Genomic DNA, 21622 nt, shown 5'->3' on the forward strand with positions numbered 1-21622 from the left:
ACTACACAGGATACAACCTATCATCTAGAAATCAAGGAGGCATTCCCACCACCCCCAGGCAGGCTGCCACATACCCGGCGGAAATGCTTTTGAACCTGCCATCCTGCTCTAACGTATTCTCCTCTTTCTCACTCTCAACCTAGAGATGTCCTAGAAGAGCTGTTGGGGTCCTTTCTGTGTCACCGCTGGAGGCTGCACTCCGCTGCCCTCAGGGCTGGGTCGCCTGGGCAGGCGAGGAAGCCCAGCCCCTCCCCACAAAGGCAAGCCAGGCTCCCGCAGCTCGCACGCACGGCCCTTGCCTGCCGCAGCGCTGGCCGCGTGCCTGGCTCAACAGCACGCAGGGCAAACAATAATCACACCAGCCGGCAGGGCCAGGCACTCAGGCATTCAAAATGGGCACTTGTGTGGAATTGGTTCCAAAATGATACACACAGCTTTTTCTCTCTGTTTTACCCTGACAACATTGTGACTAATGGCTTTACTTTTGGAATTTCTGGATCATTGAGTAAATTTTAGGGTCATTAGTGAGGGGGAAGTAGCCTCCTCACTCTCAATCTGTTTGTCCTCAAAATAGTTTTCTCTCCAGTCCTCTCCTTCGCTATAATGACAAGCACGAGCACCCTTGACGTGCGCGTTATGCCATTTGGTTCACACAGTCTTCGCACACCGAACCAATAAACAGTGACAACAGCGAGGCTTCCAGCATAGAAGCCTAGAACTGTACTGAACGCGCCGGTCAGCTCCCACCCCCGGCCTCCTCCCTCCCCACAGGGCTTTTCTCTGAAAGTCTGTTCCCACCCCAAAGTGTCACCGCCCGGCCACCGCTGACTGAACCTGGAGTCGGCACCTTCACGACTCCAGCCACACGGCTGGCGCCGGTGACCAAGCATCCTGCCCCTGGAGTCTGAATGAAGGGGCGCAGCTGTGCCAGTCAGTGGCGGGCACCGGCATTGCCATGCCATGCCCACTCAGGGCTGGGCTGGTGGCACCTCGCTGGGACTGCATGTGTGGCAGAATGCACAGAGGAGCATGAGAACAGGAGTGGCACTGACAGGAGCAGAGAGGGGGCCACTCAGCCCCAGGGGACAGGCTGAAGAGGAGCAGCCAGGATACAACTGCACCTGGCCCCAGCTCCCCTGAATGAGGCAAGAATGTTTTACCTGGAAGGCCCTGGTATAGCCGTGTACCTCACACGTGGGAAAACTGGGACCAGCGAGGGAAATGGTGACCAGAACTACCCCAGGCATCAAGGGTGGACTGAAGACTGGACCGGCTCTTGGCTAGTCGATGGTGCCCAGTCATGCTCAGGCACGAGCCTGAATGTTGCTGTGAAGCTATTTTTCAGATGTGATTAACGTTTAAATCAGTAGAATTTAGGTAAAGTAAGTAAAGTAGATGACCCTCCTTCACGTGGGCTGACCTCATCCAACCAGCCAAAGGCCCAAAACAGCAAAGACTGCGGTTTCCCAGAGGAGGAATTCAGCCTCGAGGCTGCAGCATGGAAACCCTGCCCGAGGGTCCGGCCTGCTGGCCTGCCCCGCCAGGCTCAGACTCGACACTGCAACTTCCACTCTTACCCAAATCTCCAGCCACCCTACAGATGGTGGACTTGCCAGCAGTACCCACCACCCCCCACCTCCCGCCCCACCCCAATCACATGAGCCAATTCCTTCAAATAAATAAACAAATAATCCTACCAATTCTATTTCATTGAAGAACTCTGACTAGTACCTAGACCCTGGGCCTCTTGCCAGTTTCCTAAAAGGAAGTTTTCCAAGGAAAAGAAATAGATGTCTTTATATCACTAAATAAAAAACATTATATTGTGCTAATAATATCCTACATTACACAGTTGTTAATAATATACAACAGTGATCGTGAATGTGGCCTCAGGACCCAGACTGTTCATCCATGGATTCTGCCACCTGTTACCTGAGAGGCTTTGGGCAACTCACGCACCTCTCTGGTAGGGAGGTGGTAGGAGAGGGCCTGAGACCTTGTTAGTACTCAATACATGGTAACTGTTATTAATGCTACTGTCGCTAATAATTATAATTGAAGAATGTCAAAGCACTCACTCTTACCATAATAAGTTCTGAGCAGTACATGGATCGATACACTTTCCATTGCAAGTGGCTGACCTAATCAAAAATGCAGTTTGTGAGCCGGTGCAACCTGGAAATACAGACATGCAACCTGTTGTTACACAGCTGCATTCCAGGCCTGAGTGCCACCAGGCCCTGTCTCCTTCTCCATGGAAGGATTCATGCCCATCCAACTCTCTTCCCTTTCCTCCTGCATGTCAGCTTTGTTCCTAAGCAAGCTCTGCCCATGTGGGTCCAAGATGGCCACCAGGAACTTCAGGTACCATCTCCCCTGACCCAGCCATTCCAGCAAAAAGTCTCAGAATTAAGTTCCACTTGAGCTGGATGGGGCCACATGCCCAGCCCTGAACCGGATTCAGTGACTCTGGCCAGGCCTGGGGTGCATGCCTCCGCTGGAGCAAGGGGTGGGAGGGGCATTCCCAAAGGTGACGAGGTGGTGTGCAGAAGGGGAAAAGGATGCTGGGCAGATACGACAGACACACCTAGGACTGTGCCCAACTTCACATGTGCACATCAACCAGTCTTCAAAGCGTCTATGGGTTGCATTAATGGCAATTTTACAGATAAGCAACTAAAGCTTAAGGGGCTAGAGTGACCTGCCAACATTCCCACGGCAAGTACAAAGTGAACAAGGATTCAAATCTGAGTCCTCAAACAGGTAAAAGTTCCTCAAGAGCACTGGTGCTCCGAGCTGCTCCGAGGGCTCTGGCAGAGTCTGGCTCTCCCGGCTCGAAGCAGCTCTGCACCATGTCTGCTGACGGAAGCGCCAGCTCGTGCACGCGCGTGCGCACACGTACACTCATGTGTACACGTACGACTAAGGCTGATTCCAACTCGGGCCATAAAATCCATCTCTTTCATGATTCTTACTTGTGATTCCAAAGTCACAAAATCCTATTCTGTGACTACACAGAAACAACAAATCACGAGGGCCCGTCTCTCTCCTTCCCTTCACAGCCAAGGAACCATTTGATGATCTCTGCCTGCCTTCCATATCCCCACTGTAGCCCAGAAAGTGAGGAAGAGAACAGCGTGGGAAGGGACGTCCAGGAGCAGCTGACCGGCAGCAGCGGCAGGCGGCCTGGGGCTTCCCAGACAGGCGGTCCCCAGAGCAGGCGCAGAGCAGGTGTGGTCAGAGATCCCGGCCGGAGCTCAGGCAGCAGCACACGGACATCCTCTCAGAGCTGCAGCCAGGGCTCCTGCCCTCAGAGGGGGATTTGCAAAGCAAGTTAGAGTCCCAGCACTAAAGACACTGGGAGACCACTAAAGGCAGAAAGAAAAGCTCTCCCGAAGGAATCCAGTTACCAGCACTGGGACTTAAGATCTAAACAGCCCGGGCACAGGGAACCTAAGGACACTCTCCAGCACTGGTGACAGCACCAGCACCTTGAGCTATAGGGTCAAGCTGTCGGGGTGGGGCTGAGCCTAGGGATGGGGTGCGGGGACAGTGGGGAGGGGACATGGACCCAGGTAAGGGGGAGTCAGGCACAGAGGCTGGGGCTTACAAGGCTTGACAGCCAAAATCTCTGTCTATAAATCTATGGTGTGCATAGAAAGGGCATAAAAACCTAAACCCAGATCTGTGCATGGCTAGCTCCTTCCCTTCATGCAGGTCTTTGTTCAAACAGCTCTTCCTCAGAGAGGCCTGTCCCGATCACCTTGTTTGAAAGGGCTACTTCCCCGTGGTGATCCTACCCCCTCAGCCTGCTCCAATAATACATGATATCCGAATGTCTGTCTCTCTATCTCTATGTCTACATGTCATTTTCTGTCCTTCCCTGCGGACTGAGATTTCACCTGTCTTGTACACCACTGCCTCCTGCCTCCAAAACAGTGAGTGGCACATAGTAGGTACTCAGTAAATATTGAATAAACGACCAGCAGCAAAGTGTCCCTCATCCTTTATGAGCACTTACTACAGCTGAGCCATGGCTACCTGGCTCCAGGTGGAGCTTCCAATGGACTTCCATGTGCACACGCATGTGCCCCAGTGTACACAGACCGCATCAAGTCATCTCACCTTCTCCTGGAGGCTGGACAGAAGTCTTTGTTCTGCAATGTCCCTACCCAGCCACAGGCTCCCGAGTTCTCTGGGATCCTCCTGCCTGAATGTCTTGGCCACCGTCCTGCTTTGGCTCCTGGTGAGCTGGTGTGACAACACTGCACAGCTGGCTCACTGCGAGCTCGCTGCCCACGGGCCGCTGTCCTACACATGTTCTGTGGCCGACCAGCCACTGCTGCCATCTGACCACTCCGAGATGGCATGAGACAGGGCAGCAACTCCTCACAGCCTCTAGACTTCCAAGTGCCCCTCTGAGGAACACCCCAAAATTGGCCAGCACTTTTAATAATATTTGGGGAATGGGTTGGCCAACATTTGAAAAAGAAGCTATAGCCTAGCAGAGTTTGGTGTATGATGGACTTGCTCACAATCTAAATTTTACAAAGCCTGATGACAGTTAAGAGTTAAAGTTAGGTCCAAGCCTTGGTGTTAATAACTCATTCCTTTTTTCACCTGAATTTTGTTATAAAGCAGCACTGACCAATAGAAAAACAATGTGAATCACATACATAATTTTAAACTTCCTAGTCGCTGCTTTTAAAAAGTAAGAAGAACAAGGGAAAATAATTTTAATAATATATTTTATTGAACTCACTATATCTCAAATATGATCATTTCAACATGTAATCAATTTAAACATTTATGGGATGTTTTATGTTATTTTTTGGATAAAGTCTTTAAAATTCTATGTGTATTTTACACTCATAGCAAACCTGAGCTGAGACCATCCACATCACAGAGGTCAAGAACCAGGTGAGGCAGGTGAGGCAGCTGAGGCAGCTGAGGCAGGTGAGCCAGGTGAGGCAGGTGGCCGCCATGCAAACAGCTCAGGCCTAAGGGCTGCCAATCCCTCATAAGTCACTGTGTGGGACCCATCACCTGTCAGCAACAGCTCCTTCAAGAGCTAAGAGACAGAAAACCAACCATTTTAAAGCAGGTATCACATATCTGAAATTATCTTGCCATTCCAGACTTTTTCATTGTCTTAAATTCTTGTGACGCCCCAAAGAAGTACAGATCTTGCCCTGTTTCAAATTGTGGAAACAGAGGCTTAGAGAACAAAACCTCCTGTCTGAATTCAAAGTCCAACAGTTGACCACTACATTTATTTTTTTATACCAGGCTTCAAGGAATATTATCACTCCATAGGAAAGGCTTACAGGATTTAAACGTATAAAAAGAGAGTGTCTGCAAGCAAATACGGAGAGACACAGTGGATTTGGCATGTTTCTAGTTGAAATTCTGAACTCTTCTCCTGAGCAGTCAAGTTCAAAATTCAAATTCCTGAAATCTTGAACTGTGAAAATGCTCACTCTCTCCAGAAGCAAAAGGATTTTGTTCTGGAATGTCACCTCCAGAGCATTGTTTCTTTCCACTCAAGAGGGTGTTAAGATCCCTCATTCAGGACAGCATCTTTTTGAGATAACCCACCTAATTGTGAAAATAAAGGTGTTTCCAATTTTTTGGCATTGCATAGCCATCATTGGGATATAGACAGATGTTAGTTGGCAAATATCTGTGGACCAAGTCTTCTTTATACACTTTACCTCCTCCTGGGCTGGGCTCCACCACTGCACCCAAGGTGTGTCACCTTGCAGATCTTCAAATCCTCTGAGAAATAAATTCAGGGTGGCCATGCACATCTTGTGAACTTGACTTCATGCCAGTGGTGAGAGAGAACTAACTGACCATGCAGCTACAGTGGAGCCAGGGAGAACCACAGTGATGGAATCCTGGTGCCAGAAGGGTCTTAAATCTATAAGGCAGTTCAGACACAGATTTCCAGAGGAGGATCGAGCCCTGCACTGTCTGGCATGATCGCCACTCACCACTGTGTCTGCTGAGCACTCACAAGACAGCTGTTTCACATCAAGATGAACTCTAAGTATAAAATACACACCATATTTCAAAGAGTGTGAAAAAGGAAATACATCATTAATAACTTTTAGTCATTACTTGATGCACTAAATAAAATATATTATTAGAATTAATTTCATCACGGACGAAGGCAATATATATAACTTAAACATTTGTACCACTGTAATATTCTGAAATAAAAAAAAAATTTATAAAGAATTAATTTCGGCCAGGCGCGGTGGCTCACTCCTGTAATCCTAGCACTCTGGGAGGCCGAGGGGGGCGGATTGCTCAAGGTCAGGAGTTGGAAACCAGCCTGAGCAAGAGCAAGACCCCATCTCTGCTATAAATAGAAAGAAATTAACTGGCCAACTAATACATATAGAAAAAAATTAGCCGAGCATGGTGGCACATGCCTGTAGTCCCAGCTACTCGGGAGGCTGAGGCAGTAGGATTGCTTGAGCCCAGAAGTTTGATGTTGCTGTGAGCTAGGCTGACGCCATGGCACTCACTCTAGCCTGGGCAACAGAGTGAGACTATACCTCAAAAAAAAAAAAAAAAAAAAAAAAAAAAGAATTTCATCTGTCTCTTTTTGCTTTCTTAATATAGCTACTAGAAAATTTAAAATTACATATGTGGTTCACATTCTAGTTCTGCTGGACAGCCCTGCTCTTAACAGACCTCTGAAAGGATCCTGAATCTTTCTAAGATCTCAGCAAATTAGTGTGTGATTTCCATCCCTTGCCAAATAGCACTGACTGCTTGAACGTGCAAAGCCCCCAATCCTTCCCATTCTGCATTCTAGCACTCATCTTTCCTCAAATGGAGGGTACAGAGGTTGGGGACCTCCCTAAATACACATTTGACTGTAACCATGCTGACAACCTAGCAAAGGGTCAGCCACACATTCGTGGCAGAAGCTCAGGATTTGCAGTCAGACTCCTATTTGAATCCTGATTTCCAACTTATAGTATGTGTGAATTTGAAAATTGTCTCTGCGTTTCTAAAATTCTTCCATGGTAGTGAAATGCAAATCAAAACCACAATGAGATATCACTTCCCTCCAGTTAGAAAGGCTATAATAAACAGACAAAAAATAGCAAATGCTGGCGAGGATGTCAAGAAAAGTACACTGTTGGTGAGTGTGCAAATTAGTACAGCCATTATGGAAAACAGTATGGAGATTTCTCAAAAAACTAAAAATAAACCTACCATATGATCCAGCAATCCCACTGCTGGGAATATATCCAGAGTAAATGAAATCAGTATGTGAAAGAGACATCTGCACTCCCATGTTCACTGGATATATTATTTACAATAGCTAAGATACTGAATCAACCTAAACCTAAGTGGCTATCAATGCACAAACGAATAAAGAAAGTATGAGATATATATATATATATATATATATAGATATAGATATATAGATATATATATATATGGGATGCCACTCAGCCACAAAAGAATGAAACTTTGTCATTTGTAAAATACAGATGAAGCTAGAGGATTCATCTTTAGTACATTCTGTGAAATAAGCCAGGCACAGAAAGACAAATATCACATGATCTCACTCATATGTGGAGTCTAAAAGAATTGATATCATAGAGTAGTGAGAGCAGAATTATGGTTATCAAGGCCAGAGAGGACGGGGGTAGAGGAGATGGAGAGAGATTGGTGGTCAAAGTTACAGTTAGATAAGAGGAACAAGTCCTGATGTTCTGTTGAATAGTGGGGTAACTACTATCAACAATAATGTATGCATATTTCAAAATAGCTAGAAAACAACACTTTGAATGTTCTCACCACAAAGAAATAACAAGTGTTCAAGGTGATATATATGCTAATTACTCTGATTTAATCATTACATGGTGTATGCACACATGAAAACATCACATTCCCCATAAATATGTACAATTCTTATATATCAATTAAAAATAAAATAAAACTTTAAATAAATAAAATTCTACCATGGTAATGGTAAAGAAAAAATATTTACCTTATTATAGTAGATAAGAGCTTGGGGCAAGAACACAAACATAAGCCCTCATGTGTCAGCTTCAACATACTAATTTGGGGTGACACAATTCAGTCCATAACACCAAGTGTCCAAATATTTAAAATATATAAATCAAGCTATTAGGTTTGTGCAAGGGTAATTGTGGTTTCAGCATTGTTGAAATTTGCAGTATGATACTGAAATACATACTTAAACGAATGTGGTGATGCTATACATCATTTTAATGCACATTTCTCACTTTATGTTTTTTTGCTAATGACTTATTACTTGCTGTTTATTTTATATTTATTTTAGACTATACAAATGATGTTAGACAAAAAAAGCAAATTTGAGCAATTTTCTTATTCGAGTTCCAAATGAAATGTCAAGCAACAGAGACAACTCCTGCAACATCTGCAACGCTTGTGGCCCAGGAACGGCTAACAAACAGACAGTGCAGTGGGGGTGCAGGAAGTTTTGCAAAGGGTAAATGAGAAAAATAGTGGATTAATGGTGGCCTATGGGCTCACTGCTCCCAGAGAAGGAGGTGAAGAACACGGACAGCTACATGCGAGTGGATCACTCACCCCAAAAACAGCATTGTGAATTTGCAGAAAAGCAGCATAGGACACTCAGCACAGGAAAAAAGATGAAAGGGAGATACGTTCACAAAGACTGGATAGTGTGAGAAATACAACAGGGAAGAGAGCGAGGGAGGGCCATGCCCGCCTGGCCAGCTGGTGCTGCGCAATCTGACCCACGGGAGAACTCCCACCACCCCCTCGGAGCTCCCCATCCACTCAGACAAGGACACACCTACAGTCGGTGTAGAGCTGTGGTGCAGACTGCAGTCTCTGTGGAGAGGAGACAATGATTCAAGCAGACAAAAATAAAGAAAAAAGAATTTAAAAAAATTAGCAAAGCCTTTGAGACATTTAAGACTGCATAATATGACTGAACTTATGAATTATTGATATTCCTGAGAGTGAAGAGTGATTAAAAGGCTTAGAAAATCTGTTTGATAAAATAATAGATGAAAACTTTCTAACAAGAGACAAGCATCCAAATACAGGAGGTTCAGTGATTCCCCACGCAAATATAATACAAAAAGTAGTTCACCATGGCATATCATAATCAGACTGTCTAAAGTCACAGTAAAAGAATGAATTCTAAAACCAATGAGAGAAAAGAATCTGGTCACTTATAAAGGAAACCCCATCAGACTAACAGTGGACTTCTAAGCAGAAATCTTACAGGCCAGAAGAGAATAGAATGACATATTCAAAATGCTCTAAGACAAAACAACTGTCAGCCAATAATTTTATATCCAACAAAATTAAGCTTCATGAATGATGGAAAAATAACGTTTTTCCCAGACAAGTAAATGTTGAGACAATTCATCACCACTAGGCTGGCCCTACAAGAAATGGTCACAATAATCCTAAACTTTGAAATGAAAGGAAAATATCCACCATCATGAAAATATAAGAAAGTATAAAACTCACTGGTAAAGCAATCACACAAAGGAGGAAGAGAAAGGAATCAAATGGCACCATTGCAGAATTCCACCAAACCACAAAAATAATCAGAGAAAAAGAAAAGAAACAAAGAATTTATAAAACAACTAGAAAACAATTAACAATATGACATGAACAAAAACCTCACATATCAATATTAACTTTGAATGTAAATGGATTAAATGCTTTACTTGAAAGATACAGACTGGCCAAATGGATTAAAAAACATGATCCAACCATATGCTGCCTACAAGAAGTTCATCTTATCCATAAAGACACATATAGACTGAAGATAAAGGGGTAGAAAAAGATGCTCCACACAAACAGAAACCAAAAGCAAGCAGGAGTAGTTATACTCATGTCAGATAAAACCAACTTTAATAAAAATGTCATTATATAATGATAAAAGGATCAATTCAGCAAGAAGATATAACAATTCTAAATATATATTCACCCAACACCAGAGCACTCAGATTCATAAACCAAATATTACAAGACCTAAGGAAAAAGACAGACAGCAATACAATAATAGTGGGGGATTTCAACACCATAGTCACATCAATAGACAGAATTAGACAGATAATCTAAATGGAAAATCAACAAAGAAACATTAGACTTAAACTGGGCTTTAGACCAAACAGACCTAATGGACATTTACAGAACATTCTACCCAACAACTGCAGAATACACATTCTTTTCAAAAGCACATAGGATGTTCTCCAAAATAGACCATGTCTTGGGCCACAAAACAAGTCTCAAAAAATTTTTAAAAATTAAAATCATATCAAGTCTCTTCTCAGACCACAATGGAATAAAACTAAAAATCAATAACAAGGAGAACTTCAGAAAGTGTATACATATACATGGAAATTAAACAACATGCTTTTGAACAATTATTGCACAATTAAGAAATTAAGACAGAAATTTTTAAAAATTTTTAAGTAAATGAAAATAGACAACAGACCAAAACCTTTGGGATACAGTGCAAGCAGTGCTAAGAGGGAATTTTATAGTATTAAATCTCGACATCAAATAACAGAAAAATTACAAATTAGCAACCTAAATATGTACCTCAAGAAACTAGAAAAGCAAGGAAAAAATCAAACCCAAAAATATTAAAAGACAAGAAAGAACAAAGATGAACTAAATGAAATAGGGACCAAAAGAATCCAAAAAACAATAAAATGAAAAATTGGTTCTTCAAAAATATAAACAAAATTGATAAAGTGCTAGCTAGATTAACCAAGAAAAAAGAAAGAAAATTCAAATCAGACAAAACAAAATCAGAAATGAAAAAGGAGGCATGACAATTGATACCTCAGAAATATTAATACAAAAGATCATCAGAGACTACTATGAACAACTATATACTCACAAACTAGAACAACTAGAGGAAATTGATAAATTCATGGAAACATACAATCTCCCAGATTGAACCAGGAACAAATAGAAGACCTGAACAAACCAATAACAAGAAATGAGATTGAATCAGTAATAAAAAAAACTCCCAACAAAGAAAATCCCAGGACCAGAGGGATGCTGGTCCAAATTCTACCAAACACACAAAAAATAACTAGTATCAATCCTCCTCAAGCTGTTTCAAAAAAAATTGAGGAAGAGGGAATTCTTTATAATTCATTCTATGAGGCCAGTATCATCCTGATGTCAAAACCAGACGAGAATACAGGAAAAAAAGAAAACTACATACCAATATCCCTTATGAAAATAGGTACAAAAATCCTCAACAAAATGCTAACAAACTGAATCCAACAGCACATAAAAAAAAAAAATACACCATAATCAAGTTGATTTTATACCAGAAATGTAAGGATGGTTCAACATATGCAAATCAATAAATCTGATACATCACATAAACAGAATTAAAAACAAAAACCATATATCATCTCAATAGACACAGAAAAAATATTTGATAAAATTCAACATCCCTTCATGCTTAAAAGCTCTCAACAAAGTAGGCATCAAAGGAACATATCTCAAAATAATGAGGGCCAAATACAGCAAACCCATGCCAACATCATACTGAATGAGAAAAAGTTAGAACTATTTCCTCTAAAAACTGGAACAAGATACGGATGCCCACTTTCACCACTCCTATTTGACATAGTACTAGAAGTGCTAGCCAGAATAATCAGGCAAGAGAAAGAAATAAAAGGCATCCAAATTGGAAACGTGAAAGTCAGACTATCCCTGTTTGCCAATGATATGATCTTATATCAGAAAAACCTAAAGAATCACCAAAAAACTCTTAAATTTGATAAATAAATTCACTAAACTTTCAGGATACAAAATCAACATAAAAACCAGCAGAGTTTCTATACACCAGTAACAATCTGGCCAAGAACAAAATCAAGAAGACAATCCCATTTACAATAGCTGCAAAAATAAATAAATAAAATACCTAGAAATATATTTAACCAAGGAGGTGAAAGATCTCTACAAGGAAAGCTATAACACATTGATGAAAGAAATTGTGGATGATGCAAACAAATGGAAAAAATCCCATGCTCATGAATCAGAAGAATTAATATTGTTAAAATGACCATATTATCCAAAGCAATCGATAGATTTAATTCAATCCCTATCAGAATACTAATGTCATTTTTCACAGAATTGGGGGAAAATCCCTAAAATTCATATGTAATCAAAAAAGAGCCTGAATAGCCAAGACAATCCCAAGCAAAAAGAACACAGCTAGAGGCATCTCATTACCTGACTTCAAATTACATTACAAGACTATAGTGACCAAAACATCATGTTACTGGCATAAAAATAGACACATAGATGGATGGAAAGAATAGAGAACCCAGAAATAAAACCACATATTTACAGCCACTAATCTGTGACAAAGTAGACAAGAACATACATTGGGGAAAGGACAACCTTTTCAATAAATGGTGCTGGAAAAAAAGGATTGCCATTTGCAGAAGAATGAAACTGGACCCCTGGCTGAGTGCAGTGGCTCACGCCTGTAATCCTAGTACTCTGCGAGGCCAAGGCAAGTGGATTGCTCGAGGTCAGGAGTTCAAACCCAGCCTGAGCAAGAGCGAGACCCCATCTCTACTATAAATAGAAAGAAATTAATTGGCCAACTAATATATAGAGAGAAAATATATATTAGCCGGGCATAGTGGAGCATGCCTGTAGTCCCAGCTACTTGGGAGGCTGAGGCAGCAGGATCGCTTAAGCCCAGGAGTGTGAGGTTGCTGTGAGCTAGGCTGACACCATGGCACTCACTCTAGCCTAGGCAACAAAGCGAGACTCTGTCTCAAAAAAAAAGAAAGAAACTGGACCTCTGTCTCTCACCATATACAAAAATTAACTCAAGATGGATTAAAGACTTAAATGTAAGACATGAAACTATAAAAATACTGGAAGAAAACCTAGGAAAAACTCTTCTGAACATTGATCTAGGCAAAGAACTCATGACTAAGACCTCAAAAATACAAATAATAAAAACATATAGACAAATGGGACTTAAACTAAAAAGCTTCTAGAAATAACCAACAGAGTGAACAAACAACCTGCAGAATGGGAGAAAATATCTGCAAACCATGCATCCAACAAGGAACTAATATCCAAAATATACTAACATCTAAAATATACAAAATATCCAAAAATCTCTCAAACAACTCAACAACCATAACCAAAAAACCCCACAAATAATCAAATTAAAAAGTGGACAAAGAATATGAATAGACATTTTTCAGAAGAAAACATACACATGGCCAACAGGTGTATGAAAAAATGCTCAATATCACTAATCATCAGAGAAGTGCAAATTAAAACCACAATGAGATATCATCTTACACCAATCAGAATGGCTATTATTAAAAAGTCAACAAATAACGATGTCGGTGCAATGTGGAGAAAAGGAAACTGTTATACACTGTTGGTAGGAATGTTAATTAGTACAACCTCTACAGAAAACAATATGGAAAATTCTCAAGGAACTAAAAATAGAGCTACCATTTGACCCAACAATCCCACTACTGGGATTTACCCAAAGGAAAGGAGATCAATATATCAAAAAGATACCTGCACTCTCATGTTTATTGCAGCATTATTACCTAAATGCCCAACAGTGGATGAATGGGTAAAGAAAATGTGGTGTATATACACAATAGAATACTATTCAGTCATAAAAAAGTATGAAATTGTGTCTTTCACAGCAACATGAATGGAACTGGAGGCCATCATCTTAAGTGAAACAAGATAGACATAAATATCACGTATTCTCACTCATAACTGGGAGTTAAATAATGTGTACACATGGACATAGACAGTGGAATGATAGACGTGAAGATTCAGAAGGTGAAGGGTGGGGGTGGAGGATGAGTAACTACTCAACGAGTACAATGTACCTTATTCAAGTGAAGGTTACTCTAAAAGCCTGATTTGATCATTGTATGTAATAAAATCATACTTGTACCCCTTAAATATGTATAAATTAAAAAATAAATTATTATGTTTATTATATGAAATTTTATTATTTCTTATATGATTTCATTAAAATCATTAATTATGTTAAAGGTTTAACCATAAGTTGTGTTCTATTGTCAGTAATGATTAAAAACTAAAATGACAGAATTTGAATCTATTTTCTTAATCTCAATGAAAAATTTAAACTATTTTTCTTAAATTTTCATTTATTTTCAAAAATAGTCAAAATTCCCTATCAAAGTTAAAGGCAATATAAAGTTATAATTAATATCAACTTTGAAAATCAAATACATTTTATAGAAGCTCTTTTTTAACTTTTTGAAAATTTAATTAAATCTCTTTAATTGGTTAGCTAAAAATGAAACTATGATTCTGGCATTCACTGTCCATCTAAATGCCAATGTAATGAGTAGGTACCGTGTTTTACAGTGTTAGGTCTAGACTTACACACATACACTTTTTTAAATGTTCCTCAGCCATCCATGTGTGATGTTTTTGTGAATACTGGCCTAATTGGTGAGTACTTCCAACTGGAACATGAAAAGAAGGAAGAAAATGGATGTTGGCACTAGTAGATAATGATAACTTTGTTTTGCAAGACTCTTCAGAATTCATATGCTCTGAGAGAGAGAATTTGGCAATTTAATTAGTCTTTCTTTAAGGGAAAATTTGACAATTTAATTAGCTTATCTCTCCCTTTACCTAAGTGCTTCTGCAACTCAAATCCTCCTTGTCTCCAAGGCAGTGTTCATCCCCAAAGTCTGCAGTGGCATAGCTACAAACCTTCATAATCTTCACACAGCTGTCCTTTGTTCTGAGGACACAGGTGAAGAAATGTTTCCCTGAGGCCTAACAGTGTTAGTCACGAAAGTGGATGTTTAAGGATACTAGTCACTCTCTGCCCGTGCTAAGCTGCAAGAGACAGAGGTACCCATGTGTTGCCAAATAAACCTGTTGAGTATGTTTGTGATCTGCAAGGCCTTCTTGTGCATGATAGGCATGGGGCCCAGGGTGGCATTACTCTTGCCAGTGTCTTAGGGCAGCATCAGGATACAAAGTCAATCAGAACCAAGGTTATCTGCTAAACTCCACCATTTTTGTGTGTGTACTTGGATGAAACAGTAATTAAGTCACTAAATCCCCTAGGGTCCTTAGTTTTATCATCTGTGAAACAGGGACAATGAAACCTTGCTTCATTAAAAGTGTTTTGAGAATTAAACTAGATAATATTTATAGTACTTCAAAATACTCCCCAACATATAATTGGTGCCCTATTAATATTGGATGAATTAATTATAATAAATGAAATTAGCAACTACTCTCAAGAGGCCTGTTTTCTCGTTTACAAAACAGAAGAATGGATTATCTGTGTGTGATATTGTGATATAATAGGAAATTACTAATATTTGATCTCTGCCCCCGATCCTAGCACACAGCTCTTAAAATCCTTGATCTCTCCAGGATAATAAGTGTCTTTGGCATGCTAATGAGAAGACTGGTGTCTGGCAGCCCCTAGGTAGCTTCAGGCTGGGGCTGGTCACCAGAAAGACCAAGGCAGGATTAGGGAGTTGGAACTTTCAGTCCCATCCCCTCAACTTGTAGGGAGGAAAGAGAGGGCTGAAGGTTGAGTTGATCACCAATGGCCAATGACATAATAAATCATGGCTATGCAATGGCCAACGATGTAATAAATCATGGCTATGTAACGAAGTTTCCATAAAAACCCAAAGGGTGGGGTGGGAGAGCTTTCTGGCTGCTGAACACATGGAGGTTCCTGGAGGGTGGCACACCTGGAGGGTGGCGCACTGGAGAGCACACGGAAGCTCCACACACACCCCCATACCTCACCCTGCACATCGCTTCCATCTCCATTCGGATCCTTTGTAACATCCTTTCTATTAATAATAAATGGGTAGACATAGTGTTTCCCTGAGTTCTGTGAGCTGCTTTAGCAAATCAATTGAACCCAAGGAGGGGATAGTGAAAACCCCCAACTTACAGCCAGTGTGTCAGAAGCACAGATCGCAACCTGGGGCTTGCGACTGGCATCTGAAGTGGGCGAGGTCTTGGCAGAACTGAGCCCTTAACCTGTGAGATCTGCCACTGTCTCCAGGTAGTTAATCTCAGAATTAGATCGAACTAACTAACTAGAGGACCTCCAATTGGGTGTCCGCTGGAGAACTGGTTGTCGGTGGGGAGGAATTCCCACACACATTTTGGTTACCAGAGGTGAGTAGCATATAAGAGCAGGAAAAACACAATTTGGCTATTCCTACAGACTATGTCATTAAGACTATCTTGAGAATTAAATAAGATAACATATATGCACATAGTAAATACTCAATAATTAACTGGTAGCAGCATTGATTATGATATGGTGGTGATGATGATGATGATAATGATGATGATGATGATGATAACGACTCCAAGCACAATGCCACGCTCGTCCCATTTCGTCATGAAGCACTTCAAAAGGCCTTTAAGAAAAAAAAAAAAAGAACCAAAAGCAAATCTCTGTTATCGACTATTTAGACCACAGCATTAATAAAACAACTATTTTTCATTTTCTCATAATTATCAATCATTCATCTATCCATTTACCATTGACCAAGGAAGGAGAGTAGGCACAGAGAAGCAAAATTCTAGACTCTCTTCCATGGGAGCATATAAAGTCCCATAGATAGGATGACTCTAAAATACAAAAAATAATTTTTTAATTACATGAGACAGTGTATAACATGATTAAGTCAAATGCTAATTTTACCATATCATGCTGACTACCTGGAATGAGAATGCCAAAGGACAAGTGATCAGTGGGGTTGGAGCAGTCAGAAGGTTTGTAACTGAATGACAGAAGAAAAACAAGAAAAAAGAGGGAAAGAGGGAGAGAGAGGAAAGAGAGGAAAGGGAAGGAAGGAGGGAGGGAGGAAAACGAAAAAAAAAGACGGCACCGGAGTTAGGTGGACTATTTGATACAGGGAGAAGGTAAACTAACATATTAAGATCCACATTCCCCTTCCCATTCATTCCAACTACTCATTTTCCCAGAATTGAGGGCCAAGGCCCTGTCCTTTCAATGTTAAATGATGCTGCTATAAGGAAGCAGATGGTCCTCCTGCAGCAGAAATAATCACTGCTGCAATCTCAGATCCATATGGGGACTTCAGTTAACACAAACTTTGACATACCCTCTTGTTCTTTCTTTTCTGATTATTACCGCGTTTGTTCACTGCAGCTCCTGGTGTTAGAAGTACCATCAGTTGGCATTCTAGTCATTATTCACCATTAATTCCTCGAGCACTCCACACCACATCCATTATTAACCATCTGCTACATCCTTCCACTTCTGCCTGTTATTTACTATGGCAGTTACCCAAGTTAATGTGGCCATTTAGATGGCCAGGTTTTCGCTCATTTCCAAGCCACAGTTACAGGGATAATATTTTGTCAGTATTAAATCAAGGCATTTTGGCCCTGCCTCCTCATTTTCCATGTGCAACCTCCCTTTTCCTGGAATGTGGCTTATTGCTCCAGGTTAGAAGACAGCAAAAACCATGACCTCTTTAATAAGACAATAGAAAGTCAGACGTTGTAAAAAAGAGAAAGAATTTGCTAAGTTTTTTTAGAATCTACGTGATACATTGACCCGGACTGTGAGATGAGAGTCTAAGCACTTTTCTGCAAGGGAGACAGATCCAGCTGAAAAAGGAAGGGAAAGCCCACCCCTTCTGGCCACGGGAGTGGCGGGAAGAGGAGGCCACCAGGTGCGTGTGGGACGGAGTAGAGTGAGGTTTAGATGAAGGGCAAGGACTCCAAAGGGGCTCTTCAAGAGGGACCTTTGGAAGGTGCCACCTCAAATGCTCTTCCATGAGTCCCTCCTTCCTTCCTTCACCCCAGGATACAAATACCACCTTGGAGAGGAGCTGGGAGGGGAAGAGAGTGGGGTACGTGGACTGGGCTTCTCTAAAAGATTTGACTATATTACCTAACAAATTAACCATGTCAGACTGTTTTAAACTTGGAAGGACTGATTATAAAAGTTAATTTAAAGAGAAAACTAGATTAGTTATTGACAACATAAAAAACTATACTTACACATCTTAATGAGTAAATTCGCAATCTGCAACATACAGTAGTTTTTGTCAATTCGGATTTTCTTCACTAATTTTGAATTCCATAGAAACTCAGGTATATGAAATCGATGCCTCCATCTAGGGACAAAACAACTCACTGGCCTCACCTTATGGAGTAAATCAAATTATAGGAGGAATATTTACCTACTTAAGAGAATAAAACAGTTAAACATCTTAGAAGCACAATTTGCCTACAAAGAATGTAATTTCAGCTAAAGAAGCGGGGTATGACGCTCAGGCTAGTGTTTGATATGCTAATTATGTATTCACGTAATATGAATTTATTATTAATGTCAGCTAACATTTACTGAGCCTTTATGATGAGCTAGTCAGTACGCTAAGCACTGACATTGGCTCCAAGCCTGTGGGGGATGGCACTACGATCCCCCTTCATAGTGAAGGCTTGGACTGGAAGAAGTCTCCGTTATATTTATTGAACTTACTATACAAAATTTTAACACTCTGTAGAAATGTTACTGGCTGGAAAAATAGTCAAATCCACATATAACAAACGACATGTAATGGAAGTCAACAGTATAAGGGTCCTTTGTCTAGGGAATAAAATGACCCAGGAGCAATTTTTAGATAGATGACCTTAATGAGTTTCAGACCATTTCTCCCATCTCTGAAATGTAACTGCCTCTGGTGTAGACATAAATGAACATAGACGTAAATGGGTTCTTGACCCACCCTCAGGAACACAAGAGTATGATTTTGCCAAAACCCTCTCATAGGCCAGAGTTAACAGATGTTACTGCTTACTTTTTCTTGACTAGTTTTTAAGCTTAGTATGTATTAGAGGAAGACCTCTGCTTCAGCAAGAAAATCCATCTTTATTAATTCCGAAGTCTTGGTGAAAACCTCTCAGAGGCCCCATTGAGCACCCACCCCCAACCACCTGCTACCTGGCCGCCTGTCCACAGGAAGGAATCTGCAGGGCCCGGGAAGGTAGGGAGCTTCCACCTGGTGTGCACACTCGTGAGAGTGGATTATACTCAAATTTTGATCAGACAAACCTGTTTGGAGTCCTTGATTTGCCACGTACTACCTGTATGACTTCTGAGCTTTAGTTGCCTGGCCCATTAAAATGGAAGTAATGAGAGCATCTGTCTCATAGAGTCATTATGCTGATTGCATGCACAAATGTATGCAAAGCCCTTAGCCTGGAATCTGGCACCTGGTATTTTTACTATTACTAATAATCACTTGTCAAGTAAAAACACTTGCTGCAACAAATACCTTCCTAAGTACAGGTCATGTGGGAATAATCCCGACATAGTCAATTTCTCCTTGCCTTTCATGCTAAAAGACTGAACAGTAAGAAGATCCTTTTAAAAGCCCTACATTGACGGGTGGTGGATCAATTTGTTCAGGTCTGTTCCAGAGACAGGACAGGAGGAAATAGATCCTAGTAACTTAAGGAACAATAAATATTGCATCTCGCCCAGGTAAAGAGACACTGCCACCACATTTTAAGGAAAATTCAAAATCACCCCTGAGGCTTCCAACGCAGTTCCTTCTGTTCAAGAACTAAGCTAGTTGGAGGATTTTGCAGTCAAGAAAGCGTACTAACTCCACTGTTGGTTTTATCACGTTTTTGTTCAAATTTTGTTCAAACTTGTTTCTTCAAATATTATAGTAAATTATTTTTAAGGTCACAACAAATTTCTTTTTAAAAAAAAGAATACTTATAATCCCAAGAGTGCAGTTGTTGACGTTTTGGTGCGTGACCTAATCTTAATTCTACTTTCACACTCGTCCGCTTCCCTTTATGCTAAAACTCCTTGAAACACTGCCGTACTCACTGTCTCCAGTTCCTCAGGAGCTGCTTCTCCTTAAGCCACTGCGGTTGGGCTTCCACCACAGCCTTCCTCCGAAGGGCTCCTGTCAAGATCACTCATGACCCTGTGTTCTCAGTCTGGGGGCCAACTCTCCTGCCAGGAGCTGGGACTCACAGTCCTTGGGTCAGCTTGCTCTCTCACACTTCCGTTCAATCTATCCCCAAAGAATCGTCATTTCTTGAGGGAGGGATCAAGATGGCGGATGAGAAACACCGCCAGAAAGAGTGTCTCTGCAGAAAAGAAAGATTCTAGCAGAAATTAGAAAAAAGAAGCAAGAAAGAGAGCATACAGCAGACGAGGGCCATAAGGAGGGGTACCTGAGACCCTGGGAGACTCCACGGGAGGAGGCTGCGGAGGAAAACTGGAAGCTGAGACCACCGGAGCAGCCCGGAGACCAGCGGGAAGGGTAGGTGGATAAATCACCTTTCCCCTCCCCTGCATTTGGGACTGCTGGTGGGCTCCCCAGCGGGTGGAGAGACCTGCAGACACCAGCCGAGAGACGGCCACCGCCAGCTAGCGGTGAGCCTGTAGCGGATGCAGCACCAGACTCCCAAATCCCTTGGGGCACCTCTGTGTACAGAGACCCAAGCCTCGGGGCAGGTGCCATATTGCCTCCTCCTCCCCTCCGCCGACCCTACCCGTGGCTGCCCAGAGAGACAATACAGCCACCAGCCAGAGGCACCTCCAGGGAACGGGACCTTCCCTTTTGAGACCCTACAGCTGACTAAGGGGAACACAGACTGTGAGCTCCCTACCCGCTAGCCCTCTCAGGTGCTGCTGGCACGGTGTTCCCAGGAGAACGGTGCCGACTCAGAGGCTGAAAGACACAGACACAGCATGGGCTCCCTGTGGGTGAATTGGGACCGGGACTCCTCTCCCTGGTGGGGATACAGTTTGAACTCTGGGACCCAGAGGTCGGACCTGCAGACCAGATCCCATGCACCGAGGTCTAGCATTGCCCGGGGCACAAAAGGGATATTTGTGAACAGCCTACTGAGGTGTGTGTGCCTCCAGGGGCAGATCAGCATCCTAGAGGGCAACCCTTCCCCCAAAGGGAGGCCTTTCACCCAGCCCAGGTGGCGTTCATGCACAGGGAACCTCCCCGCCGGCATCACAATCCGGGAAGGCCTGGTGGCGTGTGGTCTGGCCTGCAGGCAGAGGCCCAGGAGTAGCTGCAGAGTTGGGAAGGGTGGAAAGAAGCGAGGCCGGCTCCAGACTGCGGGTCGCAGACAGCCCCACCCCCACAAGCAGACTTTCTGGCTGAGCGGGACCATTGCAGCCCCGCCCTGACAGCTTTTCCTGGAAGCAGAGAACAGAACTTTGACCCCTGCTAACAGCATTGGTGGTGCCTGAGGGCAGGCTTACCCAACCCAGCTCCGCCCAGAACAAGAGCTGATAACAGGACACAAAATCAACAGTATAGCCTGTTCCTCCAAGCAAGCGCCACCTACTGACAGGGATGGCATCCTGCACAGCCTTTTCACAGCACCCACTAACTCATTATACAGGGAGTGGTCGAATCTCACCCACAGACACCACCTAACGGCTCAGAAACTAAACAAGGCGTGTGAATACCCAAACAAAAACATAAAGGAAAGAAACAACAACTGATCGACATGGGAAGAAATCAGCGAAGGAACTCAGGAAATA

The 21622-nt window shown here is 42.2% G+C and overlaps 1 long non-coding RNA gene across 1 annotated transcript in view; it reads right to left on the minus strand.

Annotated features, from left to right (window-relative positions):
- LOC105861886 (uncharacterized) overlaps positions 1 to 21622 on the minus strand; it is a 147776-nt gene that overhangs the window by 30672 nt on the left and 95482 nt on the right. Inside the window, exons 2-3 of the long non-coding RNA XR_012920487.1 lie at positions 18094 to 18209; positions 16339 to 16475 (exon numbers count right to left, since the gene is read on the minus strand). This is a non-coding gene — a long non-coding RNA (uncharacterized LOC105861886). The remainder of the gene's footprint in view (positions 1 to 16338; positions 16476 to 18093; positions 18210 to 21622) is intronic.

Source organism: Microcebus murinus, chromosome 8, assembly GCF_040939455.1.
Source record: "Microcebus murinus isolate Inina chromosome 8, M.murinus_Inina_mat1.0, whole genome shotgun sequence".
In the NCBI taxonomy this organism is placed as follows: Eukaryota; Metazoa; Chordata; class Mammalia; order Primates; family Cheirogaleidae; genus Microcebus; species Microcebus murinus.